Source organism: Macaca thibetana, chromosome 18 (genome assembly GCF_024542745.1).
Source record: "Macaca thibetana thibetana isolate TM-01 chromosome 18, ASM2454274v1, whole genome shotgun sequence".
Lineage (NCBI taxonomy): Eukaryota > Metazoa > Chordata > Mammalia > Primates > Cercopithecidae > Macaca > Macaca thibetana.
Window position 1 is genome coordinate 45,132,803 of NC_065595.1, and position 27,168 is coordinate 45,159,970.

The window sequence follows — 27,168 nt, forward strand, 5'->3', positions numbered from 1 at the left end:
CCTCTGTCTTAGACTGGGAAGTTAAATTCTCAGGAAGAGGGCAGAGTGGCCGGCCTACTTATCTTTTCAAGCCAGGTCATATCACAGCAGGTGCTTCTGACCTGGCTGCCGTGAGTCTGGTGCTCACTTCTGAGGGTATAAAATATGACCAAGAGCACCTCTGAGCAGGAATTGTGGGGGTCAGGCAGATTCCTCTGGAATGTGATAGAAATATGGCCAGTGCTCTGACTATGTTTCTCACAGTGGATGGTCACAATCTACAAATCCCAGCCCAAAAAGACATCAACAAAGAGATCTGATCTGGAATCCCAAACCCCACTTGAAACATCCAAGAGTCTGACCAGGGATTTTACTCATGTCACAACTGAATCAAAATCCTACTTTAAAAAGGAAGAGGGACAGCGATGGGCAAGGTCTTCCTATAATAAGAAGTAAAGAAGCTGTAACTATTCTGCCCCTTCTCTGGTATACTGACTGTATCACCTTAGAGAAGGGAAAAGTCTGTACCTCCTAGAAAGAATTTGGGATCCAATCTAGAAATTCGTATTCCCTCTCTGAGGACTTCTAATTAACGAGTCTAAAATTGGCTTTAAAATAACAGCTAAGAAAATAATGAGGGTAACTTTAATACTATTACCTACACTCGTCGAATGAGGGTAAACAATTCTTGAAGCCTTAGCTGTTATACATCAAGTTGAAAGACAGGTGAAATTTTATATTTCTCACAATACTGTGATAGTCATTAGTGTTGCCTACCAAACATTTCTGGTTCTTTTCACCAACACATGATGAGTCTGCACTTTTCTGTCCCCTAGAAATAAATACAGGTTAGCCACGTGACTTGTTTTGGTCAAACATGAGCAGAAATGCCATGATTCACTTCCAGGCAGAAGCTTTAGGAGACCGCACACAATTTGCCCTGCTCTCTTTCCTTCTACGATGGTGCTGGCAACAATCAAGACAGTAACTGCTCTTTCAGCTTGGTGAGGCAGAACAGAAGCCGCAGTCAATCAACAAGTCTTGTGATTGTTTTAAGCCACTGAGGTTTTGGGGTAGATTGTTAGCACAGTATAACTCATCCTACCTTGATATGTACAAATATGAATGCCTAAATATTCATAATTGTTTGGCCAGAACTGCTAATATAAAGACTAGTTTTCACAGTGCCATACCTTCTTATGATGCTAAAAAGAACAGTACCTTAAACAAACATGCAGGCAACTGAAACACTGAAGCAAGAGATGCCTAGCTTAGGTCTAGAGTTCAGCAGGAAAAAAGTCTCTTATCTAGAAGAGTCAAATGCAAGCACTTTAAAGCTACTGGTTTTAAGGCTGTCAAAATGTTGATAATTACTGAGGTTAGATGATGAGTATATGAGGGTTCATTATACTATCTATACTTCTACATATATTAGAAATTTTCCACAATTAAAAAAAGGAAGAAAAAGGGAGGGAGGAAGATCTGAGTTTTAAAAAAGGAAGAAAAAGGAAGGGAGGGAGGGAGATCTGAGAGTTTAAAAAAAAAAAAAAAAAAACTACTTGTTTTAAGCACCTGAGAGAAAAAAAGTTTTTCTTTTTTTTTTTTTTGAGACAGAGTCTGGGCCCAGGCTGGAGTACAGTGGTGCAATCTTGGCTCACTGCAACCTCTGCCTCCTGAGTTCAAGCAACTCTCCTGCCTCAGCCTCCCGAGTAGCTGAGATTTCAGATGCCCACCATCACACCCAGCTAATTTTTGTATTTTTAGTAGAGATGGGGTTTCACCATGTTGGCCAGGCTGGTCTTGAATTCCAATCCACCTGTCTTGGCCTCCCAAGGTGCTGGGATTACAGGCGTGAGCCACCGTGCCTGGTCAGAAAAAAAGTTTCTAAAACACTGTTAAAAGACTTTGCCAGTGCTATTTACAGAAAAGTTGCAGAAACAGAACATCTTGGGGCTACTAGACTATGAAACCATAATAAATACATTAAAGATCTGAGATGCCTGTTCTGCAAAATCCTCACCTTCTTAACTCCTAATTAAATTTAACCAGATATTTTACATGGGTTCCAAAATTAAAGAATATCTGAGATAAAAAGTAAATTACGGTTTATTGAGGGTAACCTCCTTGTTTTTATTGTTCAGGAAATTTAGGTCTAGTGATATAGGTAGGGAGTGGCAAAGTAGAAACTAAAACCCAGGTGGTCCTCTGACTCCTAAATTTATGCAGTTTCTAAATGCCAGGTTGAGAGACTAGCCTATTTAGCAGTATCTTGGTGTTCAACTTATAAATATCCAACATAAAAATCTTGTTATCAAATCATCAAGCAAAAAACAAACAACCCTATTAAAAGATGGACAAAGGACCATGAACAGACACTTCTCAAAAGAAGACATACACATGGCCAGTAAACATACGAAAAACTGTTCAACATCTCTAATCGTTAGAGAAATGCAAATCAAAACCACAGTGAGATATCATCTCACACCAATCAGAATGACTATTATTAAAAAGTCAAAAAATAACAGATGCTGGTGCCGCTGCAGGGAAAAGGAAATGCTTATACGATGTGGTTGAAATGTAAATGAGGTCAGTCACAGTGGAAAGCAGTTTGGAGATTTCTCAAAAAACTTAGAACTGCTACTTGACCCAGGAATCCCATTACTGGGCATGTATGTATTCAAAGGAATATAAATCACTCTACCATAAAGACACATGCACGTTTATGTTTATCGCAGCACTATTCACAACAGCAAAGACATGAAATCAATCTAGATGCCCATCATCAGCAGTAGACTGGACAAAGAAAATGTGGCACATATACACCATGGAGTACCATGCAGACATTAAAAAGAACAAAATCATGTCCTTTGCAATAACATGAATGCAAATAGAGGCCATTATCCTAAGATTAGGAACCAAAATACCACATGTTCTCATAAGTGGGAGCGAAACATTGAGTACACATGGACACAAAGAAGGGTAAAAATAGACACTGGGGCCTAGAGGGTGAAGGGTAGGAGGAGGGTGAGGATAGAAAAACTATTAATCAAGTACTATGCTCACTACATGGGTGATGAAAGAATTTGCACACCAAACCCCAACAACATGCAATTTACCCATGTAACAAACCTGCACATGTGCCCCCTGAACCTAAAAGTTGGAAAGAAAAAAATAAAGAAAAACCCTCTTATTTCCTTACATTCTAATTCTGCATTACTACATCAGTTGGGATCCCTTTAGCTTTAGATCAGAAATTCCACCTCTAACCGCTTAAACATGAGGAAATTTACTGGCTCACATAACTGTTAGTTCCAGGGGAGGGTGAAGTTCAGAGTTGGCTTAATTGTAGAGGGATGGAGCTCAGGGTCCACCAATGATTGCCACACAGTGGGGAAGAAGAGAAGTCACGATTGGGAGACAATCACATGCCACTAAGAGGACAGCCAGGGTTTCCTAATCTATAGTCCACAAGTCTTGGGAAAGTAAGGAATTGCCTCATTAACACTTTCAAAACAAATTAATAAATTAACATTGTGTGTGTGTCACAGATACATGATGCTATCATTCAAAATATATAGAGGAAGTGATGTTACCAAAATTGCAGCAACGTGGCTTTACCCTCCTCTGCAGAAAACCAAAAACAAATATTCAGTACCAAGAATATCACCAGCAGTATCCCAGACCTTGAATCTGAGGCTAGTAAGATCTCCAGGGTCACAGAGAAGTGGAATAACTCCAAGTAGACAGTAAGAGAAACAGACTTCTCTATCCATTATACCCCTCCCCCAATCTGCTAGGCACTGCACATGGAAAATTCCTCCGTCTCACAATTTCTACACTGGAAAAAGTGAGATCAAGGTGAAAGGCCAGCTTCCCCACCAGCTTGGGTTCCCTGTTCTTGCCTCAACCCACAGGAAGCTTGTAAGGAGAAAAACCCTCCCACCTCCATCTGGGACAGGCAGTGCTCTGAGTATCTGCAAGAGCCAAGGAAAACCTAGACTTAAGGCACCAACCATCCAGTGCCAAAAAGGAGGCAGTGATCTAGGATAAATGAAAATTATAGTCAACTGCAAAGAACTTCTAAGGAAACATACGCTAGAATAACAAGACATATAGAGAAGACTGGAAAAAAAAAACTAACTCTTCAATGTGAAGTCATAGACATATATCAAGAAACAGCAAACGGGGAATTATGACTTCCCCAGAAGGACAAAGCAAGACGCCAGAGACCAACCCTAAGTAGAGAGCAATGTGTGAGCTCTCAGATCAAGAATTCAAAATAGCAATTCCATGGAAAATCGGCAAGCTCCAAGATAACGCAGAAAAACAATTCAGAAATTTATCAGATAAATTTACCAAAGATTGAAATGTTTTTAAAACATCAAATAGAAATCCTGGAACTGAGAAATACATTTGCTAAACTGAAAAATGTATTAGAGGGTCTCAATAGGAGAACGGATCAAGCAGAACCATCAGTGAGCTCAAAGACAGGATATTGGAAAATACAGTCACAGGAGGAAAAAAGAGAATAAAAAGGAACAAAGAACACCTATAAGATATACAGAATAACCTCAAACAGAAGATCTAAGAGTCACTGGTGTTCAACTGGGAGTTGAGAAATAGGGGGGTAGAAAGCTTATTCAAATAAATAACAGAAAACTTTCCAAACCTAGAGAAAGATATAAATATAAAGATACAAGAAGGTCAGAGATCACCAAACAATTCAACCCAAACACCACTACCCCAAGATATAATGATCAAACTCTCAAAGTTCAACGACAAAAAGAGGATCCTAAAAGCAGCAAGAAAAAAAGAAGCAAATGACATGCAAAGGAGCTCTAATTCATCTGGCAAAAGACTTCAGTGGAAGCTATGTAAGCCAAAAGGGAGTGCGACAACATATTCCAAGTGCTAAAGAAAAAAAAATTACCAACCCCGATGACCCAGCAAAGCTTTCCTCCAGACATGGAGAGATCAAATATTTCCCAGACAAACAAAACTAAAGGTATTTACCACTACTAGACCTGACTCATAACAAATGCTAAAGGGAGTTCTTCAATCTGAAAGAAAATAATGCTGATGTGCAAAAACAAAACATTTGAAGGTATAAAGCTCACTGGTAAAAGTACACAGACAAATTCAGAATACTCAATACTGTAATTGCAATGTGTAAACCATTCATATCACTATAATGATGACTAAAACACAAATCTATCAAAAATAGAAACTACAGCAACCTGTTAAGTCATAAGACAATATAAATCACACTAGACCAAAGGGACCTAACTCACATTTAGTGAACATGTAACTGCTGCAGAATACATATTCTTTTCATCAGCACATGGAACATTCTCCAGGACAGACCATCTGGCAGGCCACAAAAGTCTCAACAAATTCAAATCCATCAAAATTATATCAAGTATCTTTTCTGATCATGATGAAGTAAAATCAGAAATCAATAATGAGGATATATAACATATCAAAATCTATGGGATATTTATAGTAATAAACATCTACATCAAAACAGTAGAAATATTTCAAATAAACAACCTAACAGTACTCCTCAAGTAACTAGAAAGGCAAGAACAAAAACTCCAAATTAATAGAAGGAAAAAATAATAAAGAGCAGGAAAAAAAGTAAATTGAGACCAAAAAATACAAAAGATCTACAAAACAAAAAGTTGTTTTTTGAAAAGATTAATAAAATCAACAAACCCTTAGGTAGACTAAGAAAAAAAGAGAGAGGGCCGGGCGCGGTGGCTCACGCCTGTAATCCCAGCACTTTGGGAGGCCGAGGCGGGCGGATCACGAGATCAGGAGATCGAGACCATCCTGGCTAACATGGTGAAACCCCGTCTCTACTAAAAATACAAAAAAAGTAGCCGGGCGTGTTGGCGGGCGCCTGTAGTCCCAGCTACTTGGGAGGCTGAGGCAGGAGAATGGCGTGAATCCGGGAGGCGGAGCTTGTAGTGAGCCGAGATCGCACCACTGCACTCCAGCCTGGGCGACAGAGCGAGACTCCGCCTCATTAAAAAAAAAAAAAGAGAGAGAGGACCTACATAAATAAAATGAAAACTGAAAAAGGAGACATTAACAAATGATACCATAGAAATACAAAGGATCATTAAAGACTATTAAGAACTATACACCAAAAACTTGGAAAGCCTAGAAGAAAGAGATAAATTCCTGAACACATACGACCTATCAAAATTAGAACATAAAGAAATAGAGAATCTGAACAGACCAATCAAAAGTAACTAGATTAAATCTGTAAAAAAAAAAAAAAAAAAAAAAGTCTCCCATCAAAGAAAAGCCCAGGACCTGATGGCTTCACTGCTGAATTCTACCAAACACTTAAAGATAAACTAATACCAATTCTACTCAAACTATTCCAAAAAAGTAAAGAGAAGGAAGGAAATACTTCCAAACTCATTCTATTAGGCCACCATTACTCATATACCAAAAGCAGACAAGGACACAACGAAAAAAGAAAACTACAGACCAATATCCCTGATGAACATAATATCCAAAAATCCTCAAGAAAATGCTAGCAAACCAACTTGAACAACATATTAAAAAAAATTATTCACCATGATCAAGTGAGATTCTTCCCACTGATGCAAGAATAGCTCAAAATATGCAAGTCAATAAACTTGACACATTACATTAATAAAATGTTAATGGTATAGAAGGATCATACCCCCAAAAAATAAAGGCCATATGTGACAAACCCACAGCTAACATTGTACTGAATGGGAAAAAAATTGAAAGCCTTTCCTCTAAGATCTGGAACAAGACAAGGATGCTCACATTCACCATTTCTCTTCAAAACAGTACTGGAAGTCCTAGCCAGAGGAATTAGAAAAGAAAAAGAAATAAAGGGCATCCAAATTAGAAAGAAAGGAGTCAAATTATCCTTGTTTGCAACAACATGGTATTATATTTAGAAAACCCTAGGACTCCATCAGCAAACTATTAGAACTGATAATCAAATCCAGTAAAGTTGCAGAATACATAATCAACAACAAAAATCACTAACATTAATACACACCAACATCAAACAAAACGAAAAAGAAATTAAGAAAGCAATCCCATTTACAATAGCTATTAAATACAAAAAATATAAAATGCCTAGGAATAAATCTAAAGAAAGAAAGGAATGATCTCTACAAGGAAAACTATAAAACACTGATGAAAGAAATTAAAGAGGACTTTTTAAAAACGGGAAAATATCCCATGCTCATGAATTGGAAAAACTAATATTGTGAAAATGTCCATACTAAATCTACAGCTTCAATGCATCCCTATCAAAATACCAAGGACATTCTTCACAGAAATAGAAAAGACAATCCTAAATTGGAACCACAAAAGACCCCAAATAGCCATAGCAATCCAGGCAAAAAGAATAAAGCTGTAGGTATCACACTATCTGACTTCAAAATGTATTAGAAAGCCATAGTAACCAAAACAGCATGATACTAACATAGTAACAGACACAAAGATCAATGGAACAGAACAGAAAACCAGATAAAAATCCACGCATTTACAGCCAACTCATTTTTGACAAAGGCACAAAGAATATGCACTGGGGAAAGGACAGTCTCTTCAATAAATCCAGCTGGGCAAACCAGATGACCATACACAGAAGAATAAAGCTAGATCGCTATTTCTCATCATATACAGAAATCAACTCAAAATGGATTTAAAAACTTAAATCTGGCTAGGCGCAATGGCTCACACCTGTAATCCCAGCACTTTAGGAGACCAAGGCGAGCAGACTGCTTGAGCTCAGGAGTTTGAGATCAGCCTGGTGAAACCAGATCTTTACCCAAAATACAGAAAATTAGCCGGATGTGGCAGTGCATGCCTGTGGTCCCAGCTACTCAGGAGACCGAGGTGGGAGGATCACTTGAGCCTAGGAGTTCGAGGTTGCAGTGAGCTGTGATTGTGCCATAATGCACTCCAGCTTGAATGACAGAGTGAGACCTTGTCTTAAAAAAAAAAAAAAAAAAAAAACAAGATGTAAATCTCAGACCTGAAACTACAAAACTACTAGAAGAAAACACTGGGAAAATGCTTCAGGACATTGGTCTGGGCAAAAATTTTTGGGTAAGACCTCAAAAACACAGGCAACAAAGGTAAATGTAGGCAAATGGAGCACATAAAGCTAAAAAGCTTCCACAAAGCAAAGGAAACAACAAATATGAAGAGATAACCTGTATAACAGGAGAAAACATCTGTAAACTATCCATCCAATGAAGGATTAATAACCAGAATTACAAGGAACTCAAAAGCAAAACAACAAATAATCCAATTGTTAAAATGGGCTAAAGATCTCGATAGATATTTCTTAAAAGAAGACATACAAATAGCCAAAACGTACATGAAAAAGAAAATGCCTGGATACATCACCTGGAAAATGCAAATGAAAACCACAATGAGGTATCATCTCACCCTAGTTAAAATGGCTTTTTACTACAAGGACAAGAAAATAACAGATGCTGGCAAGGATGCAGAGACAGGGGAGCCCTTATATGCTGTTGGTGGGAATGTAAATTAGTACAGCCATTATGGAAAACAGCATGGAGGCTCCTAAAAAACTAAAAACAGAAGTACCATATGATCCAGCAACCCCAGTGCAGTATACATCCAAAAGAAAGGAAATCAGTACATTGAAGAGATAGCCACACTCCCGTATTTATTGCAGTACTGTCTACAATAGCCAAAACAATGGAATCAACCTAAGCATCCATCAACAGATGAATGGATAAAGAAAATGTGGTACATAGATACACATGAATATTATTCAGCCATAAAAAATGAAATCCTGTCATTTGCAACAACATGGATGGAACTGGAGGTCATTATGTTAAGTGAAATAAGCGAGGCACAAAAAGACAAATACCTCATGTTCTCACTCGTATGTGAGAGCTAAAAAAGTGGATCTCACAGAGGTAGAGAGTGAAATGATGGTTACCAGAGGCTGGGAAGGGTAGGGAGGAGAAGGGGAGATGAGAGACTGGTTACTGGGTACAAAAATACAGTTAGATTGGCCAGGCACAGTGGCTCACGCCTGTAATCCCAATACTTTGGAAGGCCAAGGCAGGAAGATTTGAGGTCAGGAGTTCGAGACCAGTCTGGTCAACATGGTGAAACTCCATCTCTACTAAAAATACAAAAATTAACCGGGGGTGGTGGTGGGCACTGTAATCCCAGCTACTCGGGAGGCTGAGGCAGGAGAATTGCTTGAATCCGGAGGCTGCAGTGAACCAAGGTCGTGCCACTGCACTCCAGCCTGGGCAACAGAGCAAGACTGTTGAAAGAGAAGGGAGGGGAGGGGACGGGAGCGGAGGGGAGTTAGATGAAAATCTAGTGTTCGATAGTACAGTCAGGTGACTATAGTTAACAATGATGTATTGTATAGTTCAAAAAAGCTAGAAGTGAAGTCTCAGAATGTCCCCAGCATAAAGAATCATTGCATTTAATGCCTAATTTCAAGGCGTTTACATACATATGTTGAAAAGATGAACTTAAGTTGTGACTTAAAAGATGTAAACTGTTTTATTACATGAATTTGACTATTATTTTAAAAGTACAGTTATGCTAACAACCAGTGAATCCAAATTCATTTAAAAGTATTAACTAATTCTTGATAATGTTTTAAACCACATACAAGCAAGGTAGCCCAGATTGCTTGAGTTTGCACCCTGACTCTGACACCTACTACCAGGTCAGTTCACACAAGTTGCCTGTATTACAAGACTGTTGACATAATTAAAGGAGCAGCAGGTAAAGGGCCAATATCAGACACAATATAAATTCTACTGAGAAAAGCACTAAATAAACTGTCATTATTTGTCTCATATAAGTAAACTACTAGAATGTAAAGAGTCATAAAATTATTTAATGTTGACAAGGGGTCTGGAGGAGGTATTTCATTTTGGCTGCTTAGCATCCATCTCTCCCCCATCCTAATTTCCTGCTGGAAAATTACCTGTCCTTGTATAATCCCAGCGAGAATGTAACTCCATATGACTACCCTCCCACTAATGGATGCCAAAGGGATTCCTGGAGGTTCTTGTAAATACTATAAATCCCTACTCTCACCACTGGTACATCAAGCATGACCTAGGTTTCACCAACTAGATGCTTTCTCCAGGACTCTTAAATCTTGGGCAAGTAATATTCGAGGATGAAAGAACAGACTGGGTTCAATCATCCCAGTGGTAACCTGTTGATCAGACCACTTCTGCAATCCTGCTTCCTAGCCCCCAAGAGTTGCCTTAGTTTCCACTGACCTGTTCCCAAGGTTGGTTCTCTAGAATTCCATCAGTTCTGTGAGATTCTAATTCCTTTCCAATAAATTACCTCCCGCTTAAGTTAGGCGGAGGTGGATTCTACTGCCTCTAACCAAAGAATCCAATGGAGTAGTGAATGAAGATCAGTCAATGGAGTACAGCATGAAGGTACTATGCTGGGGCTCATGCTGGAACTGGAAGCTCTGCTGAGGATAAGAATAGTAAGTCTTCGAAAGATGTTTTAGTAAGTACAGTGAGAAAGCCAGAGACTAAGATGTGATGAGCAATGGAGTAAGGTATGGAGACTTCCCCTAGAGAAGTGAGGAACTATGGTGTGAAGAGTTGAGTTGCATGGGAGGAAGTGGGCCCACCTACATTGGACCTGAAATTTCTGCCTGGTGAAATTCTAGGGTGTACTTTTATAAAGTCCCTTTCAAAGAGTTCTGTGATGATTTAAAAAAACATAAAAATAAAAATAACACTCTCTCTCAGGTATCTACAAGTACACAAGGGTGGAGACCTTTTACAAAGAGCCAAGTCTCTATGCCCTTCCCCCCAACTCCCACCTCTCCAGCTCAACACACTTTTTTAGCATACATAAGGTTCAAGTTCATAATGAAACTCTATTACAGTTCAATAGCATTTGAAGGCAAAGAACATTCAGAAGTGAGAGAAGAGTATAAAAGTTACCTAGCTGGCTTGCTTCAGGTTTAAAGCCTTCAACAATTTATTCCAGGAATGACATTATTACTACCATAGTCTCCTAGATCCCTGTCTACTTTGACTTGTCTACCTATTTCCACCCTTCTGACCCAATCTGAATCAAGCTACAGTTAGAGCTCCCATTTGGGGTCTCCGGGGAAAATAGTTTTTCTAGTTCAGGGCTCAGATAAACTCCCACTGACTGTGAAAGACTCTTTGCGCTTTTTTCTTCTCCAACATAATCTACCCTAATCTCTATATTTAAAATCAGTATCCTAAATTCTCTCCAAACTCTGCTGTTATCCTGTGTCTTCACAGCACCCTCTTTCCCAAATACACATTCCCTACCTCCTTCCATTTCTCAAAATGCACCCCAAATTTGACTTTTTAAAAATGCCTACCAGCAAGTCACACCCAACTGGTAATTTCTTTCCCATCTACTTTAGTTATCATATCTTTTCGTAATATTCTAATTCAGAAAAGAATTTTGAGGCAACTCTCATCTGGCCCAGAAATATTTATGACTTCCATTTACAACGTTAGAAAAAATTACTAGAATAGAACAATTGGTTTTCACTGTATACTTTTTGGTATTGTCAGGACATCTTACTATGTAAACATGTTATTTTTTCTCTCAAGAAAAAAACTGCCATTATTTAATAATGCAAAAAAAATTATCTTATTGTCCCACTCTGCCAATAGTATTTTTATGCAAAAACATGTTAACCCTAGGCAAGAGAAAAGAGCATCCCTAAATTCACAATGTTTCTATTTAGTTTTGTTTGGAGGGCGGAGAGTGGACATGCAGCACCTTGTTGCCACAGGTTTATGGTCTGGTTACTAAACAAATCAATGTTCTTCCACTGTTAAAAGTTTAAGGGAAATCTGAAGATCTTTTCCAAGTCAGTCATCCCTCAAAAAGTTGGTACTGCAAGTACTTTCAGGCTCCCAAGTGATGGCATGATTGGATCAGCCACTGTTACCTCCCACAAGTCTGGGAGTTGCTAGTAAATCAGAACAAACCAGGTCAGGGACAGCTTCTCTGTGTGTGTGTCCCAGGCAGACTCCACCTCTCTTTCCTCTAAGCAAAATCTTTTCATATATCATTTCATTATGTAAACTGTATTATTATTAAATATTACGTTACTTTTTTGTTATATATTAAGAGTATTTTACATGGGGTATTTTCCATGCTATTGAAAAATCATATTGTAACAACAGAATTTGAATTGTGTATTTGTCAGAATCTGCCTCTTCATTTAGGCCCCATCCCAAAAAATTTATCCTCATACTGACACTGATCTTTAAGGCACCATCTAGCCTCCCCTAATGAGTTGATTTCAACGCTGGATTTACCATCTTCCTCCCCATTTCCAAAGCTCACCTCAAACCTCTGTTAGCAGCAACACCCAAGCTTATAGTCCCCAGTGGCCTCAATCCTGATTTGTCCATCTCAAGTGTCAACACCAACCTGCCTGTTCATACCATAAACTACTCTTTGGCCAAAACCAAACCCAGACATAAAATACACCGCCATCATGGTCTCCTGACCACTGGAGTTTAGGTTCCCTCACCCCTGCCAAACTCGTTCTTCTCCATCTGCAGGAAGTTGCCTCCTAGTATACTTAACCAGCCTTCTAGTTTCATGTGCTCAGCTTCCAACACAGAAGTCATATTACCTTTGTAATTATGTACTCTTTGACACACAAAAAATCTCTCACTTCATTGGACCTTTCAGCCTTACATACAATCTCTAACCCTCGGTAAGTTCTACTCTTCACTTTTTCTGCTTCAATTTCTAGGATAGTGACATTAGAAAGTTCTGAAACACCGGCGGAGTCCCCTGTAAACCTACACTAACTAGCCAGACCAAGCCTTACTATTCTTTACAGCTCCTCTCCCGGAAGCCCTCTCTCGCCCTTTACTTTCCCTTGTGCACACCCCCACAGACCAGCCAACATATTCCTTGCCTCTCTACAGAGAAATCCCACCTCATCAGACCAGAGTTCCTTCCACCTCACTTTTACCTCACATTCCCTTGTTCCTCTGAGTTTTTTCTCCTTTTTAAGGATAATACTCTTTACTTGTACACTTAATTACATTCCTTTACAAAGAAGCCTTGGAAGCCTTGCTTCACAAATAACTCCTCTTCTCTTTCACATTCACCAACCAATGCCATCAGCCCTTTCTCCCAAGGTAACTTTCAGGCAAAGTTATGCCAGAGACAAGGGTTTTGTCCCCTACTCCTGCCCCCCTGCCCAAAAAAGATTGAAAAACTGATTTAATTGCCAACATTTAAAAATCAGGACATTACACTTGAAAAATCAAGATTTGTATTATAGGCTGGGCGTGGTAACTCACTCCTGTAATCCCAACACTTTGGGAGGCCGAGGCAGGTAGATCACCTAAGGTCAGGAGTTCAAGACCAGCCTGACCAACATGACAAAAGCCCCATCTCCACTAAAAATACAAAAATTAGCCAGGTGTGATGGCGCGTGCCTTTAGTTTCAGCTACTCGGGAGGCTGAGACAGGAAAATCACTTGAACCCGGGAGGCAGAGGTTGTAGTGAGCCAAGATTGTGCCACTGCACTCCAGCCTGAGTGACAGAGCAAGATTCCATCTCAAAAAAAAAAAAAAAAGACTTGTATTCTAGCTTCTCTGGTTTTAAAAAAAAAAATCATCTGCCACCACTGAGTGAGCATACCCAAAGAGCGAAATCCTAGTAGCTGATGAGCTGCCCTCCTGCAATGGGGTGCTTGCCATCTCCAGTCACCACAGCTGACTTTCCTTGTGCCCAGTCACCCCTCAGTGACTCTCATACACCTTACTACCCTGACTCAACATAACCTACTACCTACAAATAATAGGTTCTGCTCCTTCCTATCCTAAAAACCATTTGCCTCAACTACCCCAAATGCCCAAATGCAAGCTACAATCTCCTCCTTTCTCCTCTCCCAAATACTTCCTCAAGGAATGGTCTACATTTGCTGTCACTCCTATCCCCTGGTAATAGATTTCTGCTCTTCCCCCTCTGCAAAAACTACAGAGAGCAGGCAAAGAATCTTTTCACCTTCCTGCCTGTTCAGCAGCACTGGACATCAGCAACTGTCTTCTTTCTAAGTCCTCCTTTATTGGCTTTCCCAACTCTGCCCTCTCTGATCCTAATGAGCAAATCACGTAGACCTCCCTGTGGTTCAACACCTGAAAACACCTCTGCATGCCACAGAGATTTCTTCAGTGCTTCCTCCTCACAGGCCCCAGACATGCAGCATGCTCCTTCTCCCGTGGAACCCTGCCCACAGCCTCCCACGTCTTGCAACGCCTCTCAAGGAAAAACAACAACGGCAACAGGTAAACGACCTCAGTATGAAGACAAGTACATTGATTTATTCAACATTTACTGATCACTTTTCAGGTGGTAGGCAGACCAGTAAGAGGTCCCTATCCCTACCTAAGGGATTCACAGCCTAAAAGGGACAGTGATAAACAGAGAGGGGTAACATGATACATACGATGATAAAGAAAAACAGAGGTACTAAGGTGAAGGCCAGAGGAGCTTGCCGAGAGAAACACCAGAGTCTGATCCCCAGCCTCTGATATATCCACTACCACCATTCAGTCCAGGTCTCCTGCAAGGGCTTCCCAACTGATCTCCATGCCTCCCCTTTACAAAACCATTCCACCCTCTCACCCAAATCCATTCTCCACACTGCAGAAGAGGTGATCTGCTTAAAATCAGAAGCAGAACTTTCTCCTACTCAAAACCTTTCAACAGCACTGAGAATGAGGTCTTGCATCAGCTACCCCATGCCAATTTTCCCACCTTCATCTCACCCCCCCATCCCTTGCACCAGTGGCCCTTCAGCCACACTGGTACTTCAGTTCCTTAAACAGAATAAGTCCTCCTTGCTACACAGTCTCTGTGCATAGCATTCTTTTTTACCAGAATCCTCTTGCCCATACTCTTTGTATTATTAAAATCTTTTAGACCTCTGGGTCTCAGCTGAAATGTCATTTCTCCCATTGTTTACTTAATTGTCTCTATTTTTATCTTCCTCATTAAACTGTATGATCAACAAAGGCAGGATCCATGTCTGTTTATTTCCCATTGTAGTCACGGTGTCTGGCACAAACAGATACCCAATAAATATTTGCCCAGTGAGGATGTAAAAGTCACTTTCCTCCTCTGGGCCCATAACTGTAAGTATCCCCTCAGGTTTATTACTCAGCCCTTTCTACCACTCCCTATTTTCATCATTTCAATGCTGATGATGCTCATCTGTACCCCCAGACCTGACCTCTCCCAACAAGATGCAGTGCTCCAACTATGATGCCTACAGGACAGTTTCAACTAGAATCCTTCTCTGATACCTGCAACTGGACACGTCCCAAAACACACTCATTAACTATTCTCAAAGTCTGTTTTTTTCTATTGTTGTTAATGGTGACACCCCTTACAAATCAAGTGATTGACTTATTTTTCCTTCACCCATGGATGAGACCATCTGATTCCATTTCTAAAAATGCACCTGTATGCTCCTGCATACAAAGTCACGTGAACTAGTGCATTAGCCTCATTTCCTGCCTCTAGTCTTTTGAAATAGCGATCACTCACCTACATGTATGTTAAAGCTTAATTCTGATTATGTCAACGAATGCCCTCATCAAAATCCTTCAACAGCTCCCTCCTGCATTCTAAAGAACATCCATACTCTTTTTGTTGGTATTCAAAGCCCCTTTCAATCTTGCCCAAACTATCCGAGCAAGGTAGTCTAGTTAGACAGTTAAGACCATAATCTCTGGAGCCAGACTGCCACATTAAATGCACAGACATGGGGACAGGTTTACCTGTTCAGCGTTACCACTTATCTTCTCAGTGCCATTTAATTTTGTTATAGACAGCAAATGAATTAATACAAGCACAGCACTTAGAACTGTGCTTGGTATATGGCCAGAGATATTCTAAGTTGTGATTCATTTGTGTTTTGCTTCCCCATCTCCAATTATCAACAGCCTACATTCACATCTGTCTGAACCAACTAACTATTACCACTGCACAGGGCAGGACCACAGCACAAGGACCAGCTGATAAGCTGCCAGTGTTGCATCCCCTCCTCAAAGCATTTTGAGTGAAAAGCTCCTGCCACAAAGGTCCTTTCTCTCCAGGAGTATGTATACATCTCATGCACTGAAATGCCCCAGAGGTTGCTCATCAAAGGATTTCCAGCCCTGTTCAAAGACTCTCAGTCTAAATTAACCACCCTCTACTTTCTCAATCCCCTCACAGGTTTCAGATCAGAGAACATGTTACCCTCATTTCCTATCCCCAGTGGCAGAGCTGTTTTAGTCATCTTTTGCCCCCAGTCTAAGTAAAAGTTGAAACTCTCACGGCTACTCTCCCTATATCAGTTCTATTACTTCAGATAGTGTTTCCTTTGCACGGAAACACTTAAAATAATTAAAACTAATTAAAAATAATTAAAACTAATAATTAAAACTAATACGAACAGAATATGGACTTCAATCTCCAAAGCATCAGGCCTCTCCACTATGACAGTGCCACCTTCCTACCTTTTTTACAGTCCCTGCCATGCACAGGGATTTATAAATGTTAATAAAGTGTTTACTGATAACTCACTAATTCTTAGGGATGGACAAATGAGAGTTTCAATATTCCCAGAAATTTTCTCCTACCCTTTGAGCTGAAAGAAAACAATACATTATAGAACATAATGTGTAGTTTCCAAAGGACAATCCAATAACTTAGTATGTGTCTCTACCAATGCAATGCAAATTCTACTCTTTTCTACAAATGAACTGATACTTTAAAAATATTATTTTTTCAGTGAGAAGTCATAACTTCCATGATGCTTAAACCTAAAGAACTGTCTTCAAATCATCTTCTGGTTCCCACAGAAGTCTGTCCTATACTCAGGGCTGTCAATCAAAAGATTAACATACTGGAAGCCAATACTTAGACATCTTTACAGAATCAAAACCAATCATATGTTCTCTAACATTAGAAGTCATAAATTACAACGAAGGATTTAAGGGATTCTTATAACAATTTATAAGAATGTATAATTTGTAAAAGTTTGTAAGAATTCTAAACACTGAAGAACAAACGGATCACCTGAAATCAGAGATGCACTCTCAACTCTCATCACCGCTGCTACATCTGTCCTCAAAACAATCCCAAACATACCTCCACATTAAGGACTAAAACAGGCTTCACACTGAAGGCGTCCCTACAAAAATCCACGAAAAACAGCAGAGAAGTTCAACTGAATGGCTAATCACTAGTTTATCATTTTAAAAAGAATCAAGCAGTAACACTCCAGGCAGTGCTAGTCAAAGTCTAGTTCCTAGATGGCAAACTGGCACTCACCTAGTCCATGAGAAGGTAAGGAGAGAGGGTGAGAGTAAGCATTTAGAAACTTTGATAGTAGTTTGACAGATAATAAATGTTACATCTACTGAATCCAATAATTTTTGAAATGGAAATTATATATTGTGGTTTTTAATTTCATTTTTCTTGCAATTCATGTTTTACATATATTAGGAAAACATCAGCCCATGAAAAGAAGAAACGTTACAAACTGATCCTTCAGGAATATTCAATTTCTGGAAGATGAAACAGATGTATTTTCCCTATTCCTCCCACTAAGTACAACTGAAAACTCTGAATATTACATACAAAACAAACATGAGAAGATTCTTAACTGTGGAGAGAAGAAGGCAGACTGGCTAGGGACCTCAGGATGCAAGGAACAATAAAATGGTAGGTTCCCTGAGACTTATTTTTGCCTCATATATCCCAGCTTTCTGGAGTTGAAAATGCCAGCAACCTGAAACCTGGAAATATTAACAGGAGCAGAAGGGAAAAAAGTCAAAAGACCAAGAAAGGGACATCCTACTGAGACAGAAAACTGATAGGAAAAAAAACCACTCTACTCCAGACCAACATCACCGAAAAAAACTGTGGCCTTACCCTGACCCATGCCAACAAAGGCCAGGTGGGTAGCCTAGACTTCACATACCTACCAGGTTATAAGAAGGCATCCACTTCCCACACACCAGGGTGGTGTTGAGAAGGCCAAGTAGGTGGCCCAAGCTTTCATTTACATCAGCTGGTAACAAGGCATCCTTACACACACACCCTCTCCCCAAGACATCCTGGACCTCTACTCCCACCTGGTGGAAACAAGATACCATACCTCTTGGGTCAAGAAAGACTAAATGGGGAGCCTGTACTTCTAATTTCTCCTAGTGATCACTAGACAGTGCCACATGCCCTCCCCACCAACCTTTCCCTGCCAGGGTGGTATCAAAACAAAGCAAGCTAAAACAGAAGGCTTAAGTAAGATCCAGAATCTCATAGTATAATATAAAAACATCCAGGTTTTAATTTAAAAATCACTCATCATACCAAGAGCCAGGATGAACTCAAACGGAATGAAAAGAGATCAGGTGACAGCAACACCAAGATGAGAGATGTTAGAATTATCTGACAACAATTTTAAAGCAGCTGTGATAGACATGCTTCAATAATTGCAAGCATGCTTGAAACAAATTAAGAATAAATAAACAAAAAGTCTCAACAAAGAAATACAAGACATAAAGAAAAACCTAAAGCAAATTTTAGAGCTGAAAAATACCAAAATAAAAAGACTCAGCAGCAGAAAGGGAGGGGAGGACACAGGAAAGGAACTGGAAGACAAGAGCCCAATATGAGTAAGAGAGAAATGGACTAAAGAAAAATCGACAAAGCCTCAAAAACATGTGGAATCCTAACAAAAGACTGAACATTCCAGTCATCAGAGTCTTGAAAGAACAGGAGAAAGAGAGCAGGCTGAAAAAGTATTCAAAAAAATAATGGTGAAAACTTCCTAAATTTGGCAAGTAACATAAACTTACAGATTCAGGAATCTGAGTGAACCCCAAGCAGTATAAACCCAAAAGAATCCACAACAAAATGTATTATCATGAAACTTTTGAAAACTAAAGACGAAGAAAAAATCCTGAGAACAGTGAGAGAAAAACGATTCCTTTCTACAGAGGAAAAAGTATTAGAATGACAGTGGATTTCTCCTGATAAACCATGGAAGCCAAAAGAAAGTGGTATAATTTTTCAAGGGCTGAAAGAACTATCAACACAGAATCCCATACCCAGAGAAAATAACTGGCCTTCTCTCTCCACATCTGATAGAATGCCTTGACAAAAACAAACAAAGACATAGAATTCAACAGCATCATCAATCAACAGGATGTAAAAGCAGAAAACACATTTCATTCAGGGACCCACAGACAGACCATACTCTAGGCTGTAAAACAAACCTCAATAAATTTAAAAGAACTGAAATCACAGAGTGTGCTCTCCAACCAAAATGGAATCAAACTAGAAACCGAAAACAGAGGATGAAAGGAGAATTTCCTAATACTTGGAATCTAAACAGCCCACTTCGACATACCATGGCTCAAAGTGGAAGTCCCAAGACAAAATTAAAAAAAGACATTGAATTCAATGAAAATAAAAATAAAACAAACCAAAGCTTGTGGAACACAGAGAAAACAGTGCTGAGAGGGAAACACTGCTAAACGCCCCCATGAATCTAAATGCAAAATTCCATAACAAAATATTAGTAAATGGAACTCAGCAACATATGTACGAAAAGTGTTATACTGTGACCAAGTTTCATGCCATGGATGTAAGGCTGGCTCAATATTTAAAAAATAAATCAATACAATGCACCATGTCCAGGTTAAAGAAGAAAAATCACATGATCAGATCAACTGATGAACAAAAAACACGACAAAATTGAACGCTCACTCATGATAAAAACTCTCAGAAAGATAGGAACAGAGAGGAACTTCCCTAACTTGATAAACAGCATCCATGAAAATTCTATAGTTAACATTATACTCATAGCTAAGGACTGAAGGAATGCTTTTCCCCAAGATCAGAAAGAGTGTCCTTTCTCACCCTTCTTATTCATCATAGTGCTGATATTTCAGCCAGTGCAATATGGCAAGAAGAGGCAAGAAAAAGTATGCAGATTAAAAAGGAAAAGAATAAAACTGTCCCTTTTTGCAGGTAACATGGTAGTCTGCATAGAAAATCCCAAGGAATCTCCAGAAGAACTCCTAGAAGTAATAAGTAGGTTCAGCAAGATCATAGAATACAAAATCAACATATGAAAGTTAATTATATTTCTACATACTGGCAATGAGTACATGGACATCAAAACTAAAAATACCGTTACAATTATTAAAATATAAAAAGAAATATTTACATACAAATGTAACAAAACAAATCCAATAAAAACTAACAAAACATATGTACAGGAATCGCATGATAAAACTACAAAATGCTGATGAAAGAAATCGAGGATCTAAATAAATGGAGAGAAAACCTGTGTTCACAGATTGAAAAATGCAACATACATAGTAAAGATGTCGATCTTCTCCATACTGATACAGGTCTACTGCAATTTCTATCAAAAGCCCAGAAAGACTTTTTTTTTTTTTTTTTTGTAGATATAAACAAGATTATTCTACAATTTATACGGAAAAGCAAAGGAACTAGAACACCTAAAATAACTGGGGGGAAAAAAGTGTAGGAGGAATCAGTCTACCCCATTTAAAGATTTATCAAAGAGCTACAGTAACCAAAACTGTGTGATGTTGGCAGAGGGACAGAGACATAGATCAATGGAACAGGATTACAGAACCCAGAAACAGACTCATACAAATATATCCAACTGAGTTTTTTTCTTTTTTTTAGAGACAGGGTCTCCCTCCGTCATCCAGGATGGCATGCAGTGGCACAATCACAGCTCACTACAACCTCAAACTCCTGGGCTCAAGTGATCCTCCCACCTCAGCCTCCCAGTAGATGAGACTACAGGCCCACGCCCACCTCTCCCAGCTCCAACTGCGTTTTGACAAAGATACAAAGGCAATTCAATGAAGGAATGACAGCCTTTTCAAGGAATGGTGCTGAAGTAGCTGGACATCCATAGACACATGTATAAACACACACACAATTTTGACCTAAACCTCAGCTTCATAAACTGGATCATGTAAAACCACAAAACTATTAGGGAAAAAAGGCACAAGAGAAAAATCTTCAGGATCTAGGGCTAGGCAAAGAGTTCCTAGATTTGACAACAAAAAGAATGATCCATAAACAAATAAACTGAGAAACTGGACTTTAACAAATTTAAAACTTTTGCTCTGCAAAAGACCCTATCAAGGGGATGAAAAGACAAGCTAGAGACAAACCACATACCCAACAAAGGACCAGTATTTAGAATATATAAAGAAGTCTCAAAAGTTAATAGTAAAAAGGACAAACAATCCCATTGGAAAATGAACAAAAGATAGTTCCATGAAGAAAACATACAGATGACAAATAAGCACATGAAAAGTGTTCAACATCACTAGCCTTCAAGGAAATGCACTTTAAAATCACAATGAGATATCCCTACACACCTATCAGAATGGCTAAATGGTGACAGGCCAGGCATGGTGGTTCACGCCTATAATCCCGGCACTTTGGGATGTTCCAGCCATTCTAGAACATTTTACAAAACAGCTCACCAGTTTTTTAAAAAACTAAACATGCAATTATCACACAACCCAGTAACTGTACTTCTGGGCATATATCCCAGAGAAATAAAGACTCTGTTCACACAAAAACCCATATACAAAAGCTTACAGCAGCTTTATTCACAATAGCCAAAAACTAGAAACAACCAGATGTTCAACAGGTAAATGGTTAAAAGATCCATAAAAGTACATTCATACCATGGAATACTACTTAGCTATGAAAAGGGAGTAATTACTGATACATGCAACAACCTGGATTAATCTCCAGGGAATCATGCTGAGTGAATAAAGCCAATTCCAAAAGACACTCCATTTACAAAACATTCTTAAAATGGCAAAATTACAGAAATGAACAAATTAGTAATTGTCAGAGTTTAAGGAGGGGATGGAGGTAGAAGGGTAGTAGGTGTGGCTACAAAAAAAACATAAGGAAATCTTGTGACCATGGAAGTTTTCTGTACCTTGACTGTTTCAATGTCACTATTATGGGTCTGAAAATTGTACTATAGCTTTACAAAATGATACCACTGGGAGCAACCAGGTAATTGAGGACTAAATGAGGACACACAGATATAAATGTAAACGGTTATCCCTCCCCTTAAACACCATACACTCAAGGGGCATAAAACAACAGTGAATAACTTCATCAAGGAGAAAGGCCTTGAGCAAATCTATGAAAAACAGGTAGCACTTCCACAAGAGGAGGTGGAGAAGGGGACATCTTGGGAAGGAGAAGAAATCACATAAAAAGGTACAGAACCAGAAATAAGCAAAGTGCCTATGAAGAAAGAGGCATGTGTCGGGGGTTGTGAAATAATATAAAAATGGGATAAGAAATGTGGAGGGTAATTCTGAAGGGTCCCCAAAAGTCAGGTGCAGGAGTTTAAATGTTACATACCCAGAGAAGCCCTCCTCCCCAACCCAGCCAACCTGAAGTTCCCCCTACCTACAATCTCTCCAGCATCCTTTACTTCTGTGTAGCACTAATCATGAATTGTATTTATGTACTTATTTGCACGTTTATTTAATGCTGTCCATCCCTCAGTTATCTTGAGACTACAGCACTGGGTGTGGCACACATTAATAGCTCCATACAGGGGTCCCCAACCCCCAGGCCGTGAATCAGTACCAGTCTGTGGCCTGTTAGCAACCTGGCCACACAGCAGGAGGTGAGCAGTGGGTGAGTGAGCATTATTGCCTGAGCTCCCCCTCCTTCCTGTCAGATCACCAGCGGCATTAAATTCTCATAGTGCAACCACAACTGTGAATTGTACATATGAGGGATCTAGGTTGCACAAGCCTTATGAGAATCTAATGCCTGATGATCTGAGGTGGAACAGTTTCATCCTGAAACCATTCCCCTGGCCCCCAACCTGGTCCACGGAAAAACTGTCTTCCACGAAACTGGTTCCTGGTGCCCGAGAGATTGGGGACCGCTGAGTCAATAAATACTAATTGAATAAATGAACAAACAGTAAGTATTCACTCCTAACTCTCTTCTACGAAGTTGCCATACTCCTCTTCCTCCATTATCTGTCACTCCCTTTGCCTTGGTCCCTCTTTGCCTAACTGCCTCTTTTAACTGATCTCTCCTCTTTCCTTCCACCTCTACCTCAGCCCAGCTCTTAACCCATCAAAAAATAAAACTTGATATATAACTGCATTGGTATAACACTCTTCTGAATCTCAACCAATTAGGAACTGTATCCAAGAAATCCGTTACTGAAAACAAAGTACCGAAGTTGTATGTTACATAAGCATGACAGATGTATGTATTACATAAATAAATAAGTAAAAGCAAAAACAGGGTCAACCTGATTGTGACCTTTCATGAGAATGAGTATGGAAAGCTGTCCATCAAAGAAAGCGAGGACAGTATTCCTCAAAACCACCGACATTATGGAAAACCAGACAAGACAGAAACTGTCACAAACCAAATATTAAAGAAACATGCTGTCTAAATACAAAGTAGTACACTGGTTTGGATTCTGGAACAGAAAGAAGATATTAATGGAAAAACTGGTGAAATCCAAATAATGTCTGGAACTTAGCTAACTAAAAAAATACAAAATTTTTAAAAAACTATATGAAGCACTAACATATGATTCAGATTCAAAATTATTATTATATTATTAAAAAGAGGGATAGGGCATGCAAGTAAGCCAGGAGCAAAACTCCAGTCAGAGTAGCTGGAGCGTCCCACTGAAAAGTTACAAACAGATCTATCTTCATTTTGACTCTGGTTCCATGCTCTCTCACCTGATGCCATGAGAATTACCTTGCCCATAACTGCTTGGGATTAACAACCAGTTTTGTTGTTGTTGGGTTTTCAGTTTTTTTTTGAGACAGGGTCTCGCTCTGTCACTCTGGAATAGCTAGGACTACAGACGCATGCCACCACACCCAGCTAACAACCACGCTTAAGTATCCTAGCACACTCATTCGTTTATCCAACAAGCATTTATACCAAGTGCTGACTGCTTACTAGGCACTGTAAAGTCTCCAGGGACACAGGGCTGGAAAAGGAAGCCACAATCTCTGCTCTCATAAAGCTTAAACTCTAATGAGAAAGCCAGGCATTTAACAAGTATTTGCATAAATGGTGAGTGCTCCCAAGAGTTTTGCAGTCTGCTGCTTAAGAGGCACCAAACAAGCCAGCAGAACAGTCATTAAACCCAGTTATCACCAGCACGCTGAATAAAGGCTTCTCAGGTTTCAAAGTGCATACAAATAACGTGAAATCCTGGTAAAGCAGATACTGATTCAGTTGATGTGGACTGGGGCTTCACATTCTGCATTACTTGAGTCTGAGGAGACAGGGATGCTGCCTGGTACACCATCCACACTTGGAATAGCAGGACTCGGAGTACCATGGAAAGAAACATCCTCAAAGGATCATATAAAATGTAAATTCCATTAGGGCAACGACATTGTGTCTCCCTTATTCACCATATACCCAGAACTTAAAATTGTGCCTCATAGACAGATCGCATTCAGTAAATATTTACTGACAGAACAAATGGATGTGTAATTTAGACCAGGGCTGTTCAATTGTAGCAGAGAACCACATTAAACTATGGAACACTTGAAATGTGGCTAGTGTGACTGAGAAGCTGAATTTTTAAAATTTAAGTTTAATTTTAATAGTCACATGTAGATAGTAGCTCCCACGCCGGACAGTCCAGGTCTGGACACAGATGTGATGTAAAGAGGACTGGACTAACAAGGTCTAGGTTTGAATCCCAACTCTGCTGCTCAGCTTGTGACCTGAAAAGTTGCAACTTCTTAGGGCCTTCACTACTTCATCTGTGAAATGACAAGACCTCCTAACTCTCAGTGTTCTTGACATGAATTATTATAAAGCAATGTATTAAACATAAAATATGATCAAAGTGACATTCTCTGCCCTCCAGAAACAGTTCACAAAGGCTACTTTACCTATTGCCCACTTGACCAAAAAAAATGCCAAGTGAGTTTGGTTGACGGGTTGGTTAGCTTAGTGGCTTTGAGAAAGAGGACAAGGTCACAAATCTGGGGGTAAGGGAACCTCATCTAGCAAGGCTGACCAGAGAGAAGCAATGACAATGCAGATCATCCCAATTACTGGTAAATGTTTAAATGGTCATTGTATTGATAATGGGTGAGTAAATGACATCTCATTCATTCATTCTTCCAGGAAAAGCTGCCACATTACCTAAAGTCCGCTACTTCCCAACCACAAACATTTGGTAATTCAGGGCCGGGTCCTCCTCCGGGGCAGCGGGCCGGGCAGCCCCCTCCCCCGCTGCCGGCGTGTCCTCCCCTCCCCCGTGGCGCCGCGAGGGTCAGGCTGGCACCGCGGTTCCAAGTACCACACGGCCGAACCCAGAAGCCATATTTAGCTTTATTTTTGTCAATAAAACAAACTTCCGTCTTCTAAAGAAAAACGGTTCTAACTCAATGTCAAACTAGGACGGAAACTCGCTGCTCGCCAAAGCTGCCAACCAGAGACGCCGCGTGTCCAACGGCCCCGGGATCCCAGACCCGAACCCGCGCCGAGCGTGCCCGCGCCCCGGCCCCAGGCAGCGCCGGCCACAAAGGGACTGGGGACGCGGCCGCGGCGGGGCCTCCTCCTCCACCTCCGACCCGCGCAAGCCGCTGCGGCTCCGGGACTGCCCGGCCGTAGGCGAACACTCACCTAGCTCGGCGCGCGACGGCGGCGGCGGCGGCGGCGGCAGGCGCTCCTCCGGGCCGGCCCGGGCGGTCGCGGCGCGGTCCCGCGGGCCGCAGCGCGGGCGCTACTCTCGGGCCGCCGTCCGCCGCGCCGCCTCCTCGGCCACTGCCGGCGGTTCCCCCGGCGGGCGGGCGGGTCCGGCCCGGGCCCCGCCTCCGCCGCGCCCGCCCCCGCCTCCGCGCCCGGCCTCGCGGACTCGGCGCGCTACTCCGGGCTGCCCCGCATGCCGCCGCCGCCGCAGCTGCCGCTCACTTGGGGCTGCTCCGCGCGGCGGGCCCGGGCCGCAGGGGCGCCCCGCAGGCCGCTCGGGCGCGGTCCTTCCTGCGCTGCGTGCTCCGCGGCGGCGGCGGCCCGTGCGGCTGCGCGGGGGAGGCGGGGGCGCCGGCGCTCACCCGGATGCGCGCCCCCTCCGCTGCGGCGAGCCCACCGCGGGGCCGCGGCACTCCCCTCGGGCTCGGGACTCCGGGGTTGGGCGCGGTGCCCCTCCCCGACCCCCAGCCCAGTCCCGGGCCCAGCTCACACAGCTACGGGCAGGGCCAGGCCAGGCCGAGAGGTGCCCCCGACCATGGGTCGGGACAAAGAGGCTGCCGCAGCAAGTTAAAGACTACTCGGGCCGTTGCGCGTCAACCGGGTCACGGGGTGGGAGGAGATGGAGGAGCCCTCACAGCGGATCGGCCCCCGGGCCGAGCTCGGGGCCGCCCCAACCCGGTGGGCTGCCCGAGGCGGCTGCGAGCGCGGGAGCTGGAGCGCTGTCAGCCGCGCTGAGTCTGCGCCTGGCGACCACGATGCAGGAGGCCCGGGACTGAGGGAGGACTGCTAGAGCGGAAGCCCACCACCCGCACCACCGGGGCAGGCACCCGGGTCTCGGGGGCAACAACGCCCGGGCCCCTGCAGAACGGGGACTGTTTGGGGAAGTGGCTCCCGCACAGTGCCTGGAGATGGGCCCTCCCACTGTGCCCCCTTGGGAAACACTGTTTGGTACAATTCCGATACCCAGCTGTACCCTGCCCTGAAGATAGAAGACAAAACCCTGGCTCTGTCAGTCACGCGAGGCATAACCAGCCATTATTTTAATAAATTAATTCTCTACTTAAATAATTCAGAGGTTTGTGTCGTATTGCTTGCCAACCAAGAGCAGCAATAAGAGATTACTTAATATTTATAATATTTAAGTGGTCCCACTTTTAAACTTTTAAATTTATATTGCATCTCTTCACATAACCAAAGACTGCCCGGAAAAAAAAAAAAAAACAAAAAAAAAAACCCTGAAGATTATCTCTGGAATTTTACTATCCTGTTTTTGCTTATCTACATCTTCCAAGTATTCTAAAATAAAAGTTAAAAGTTACTATTTTAAAAGTACT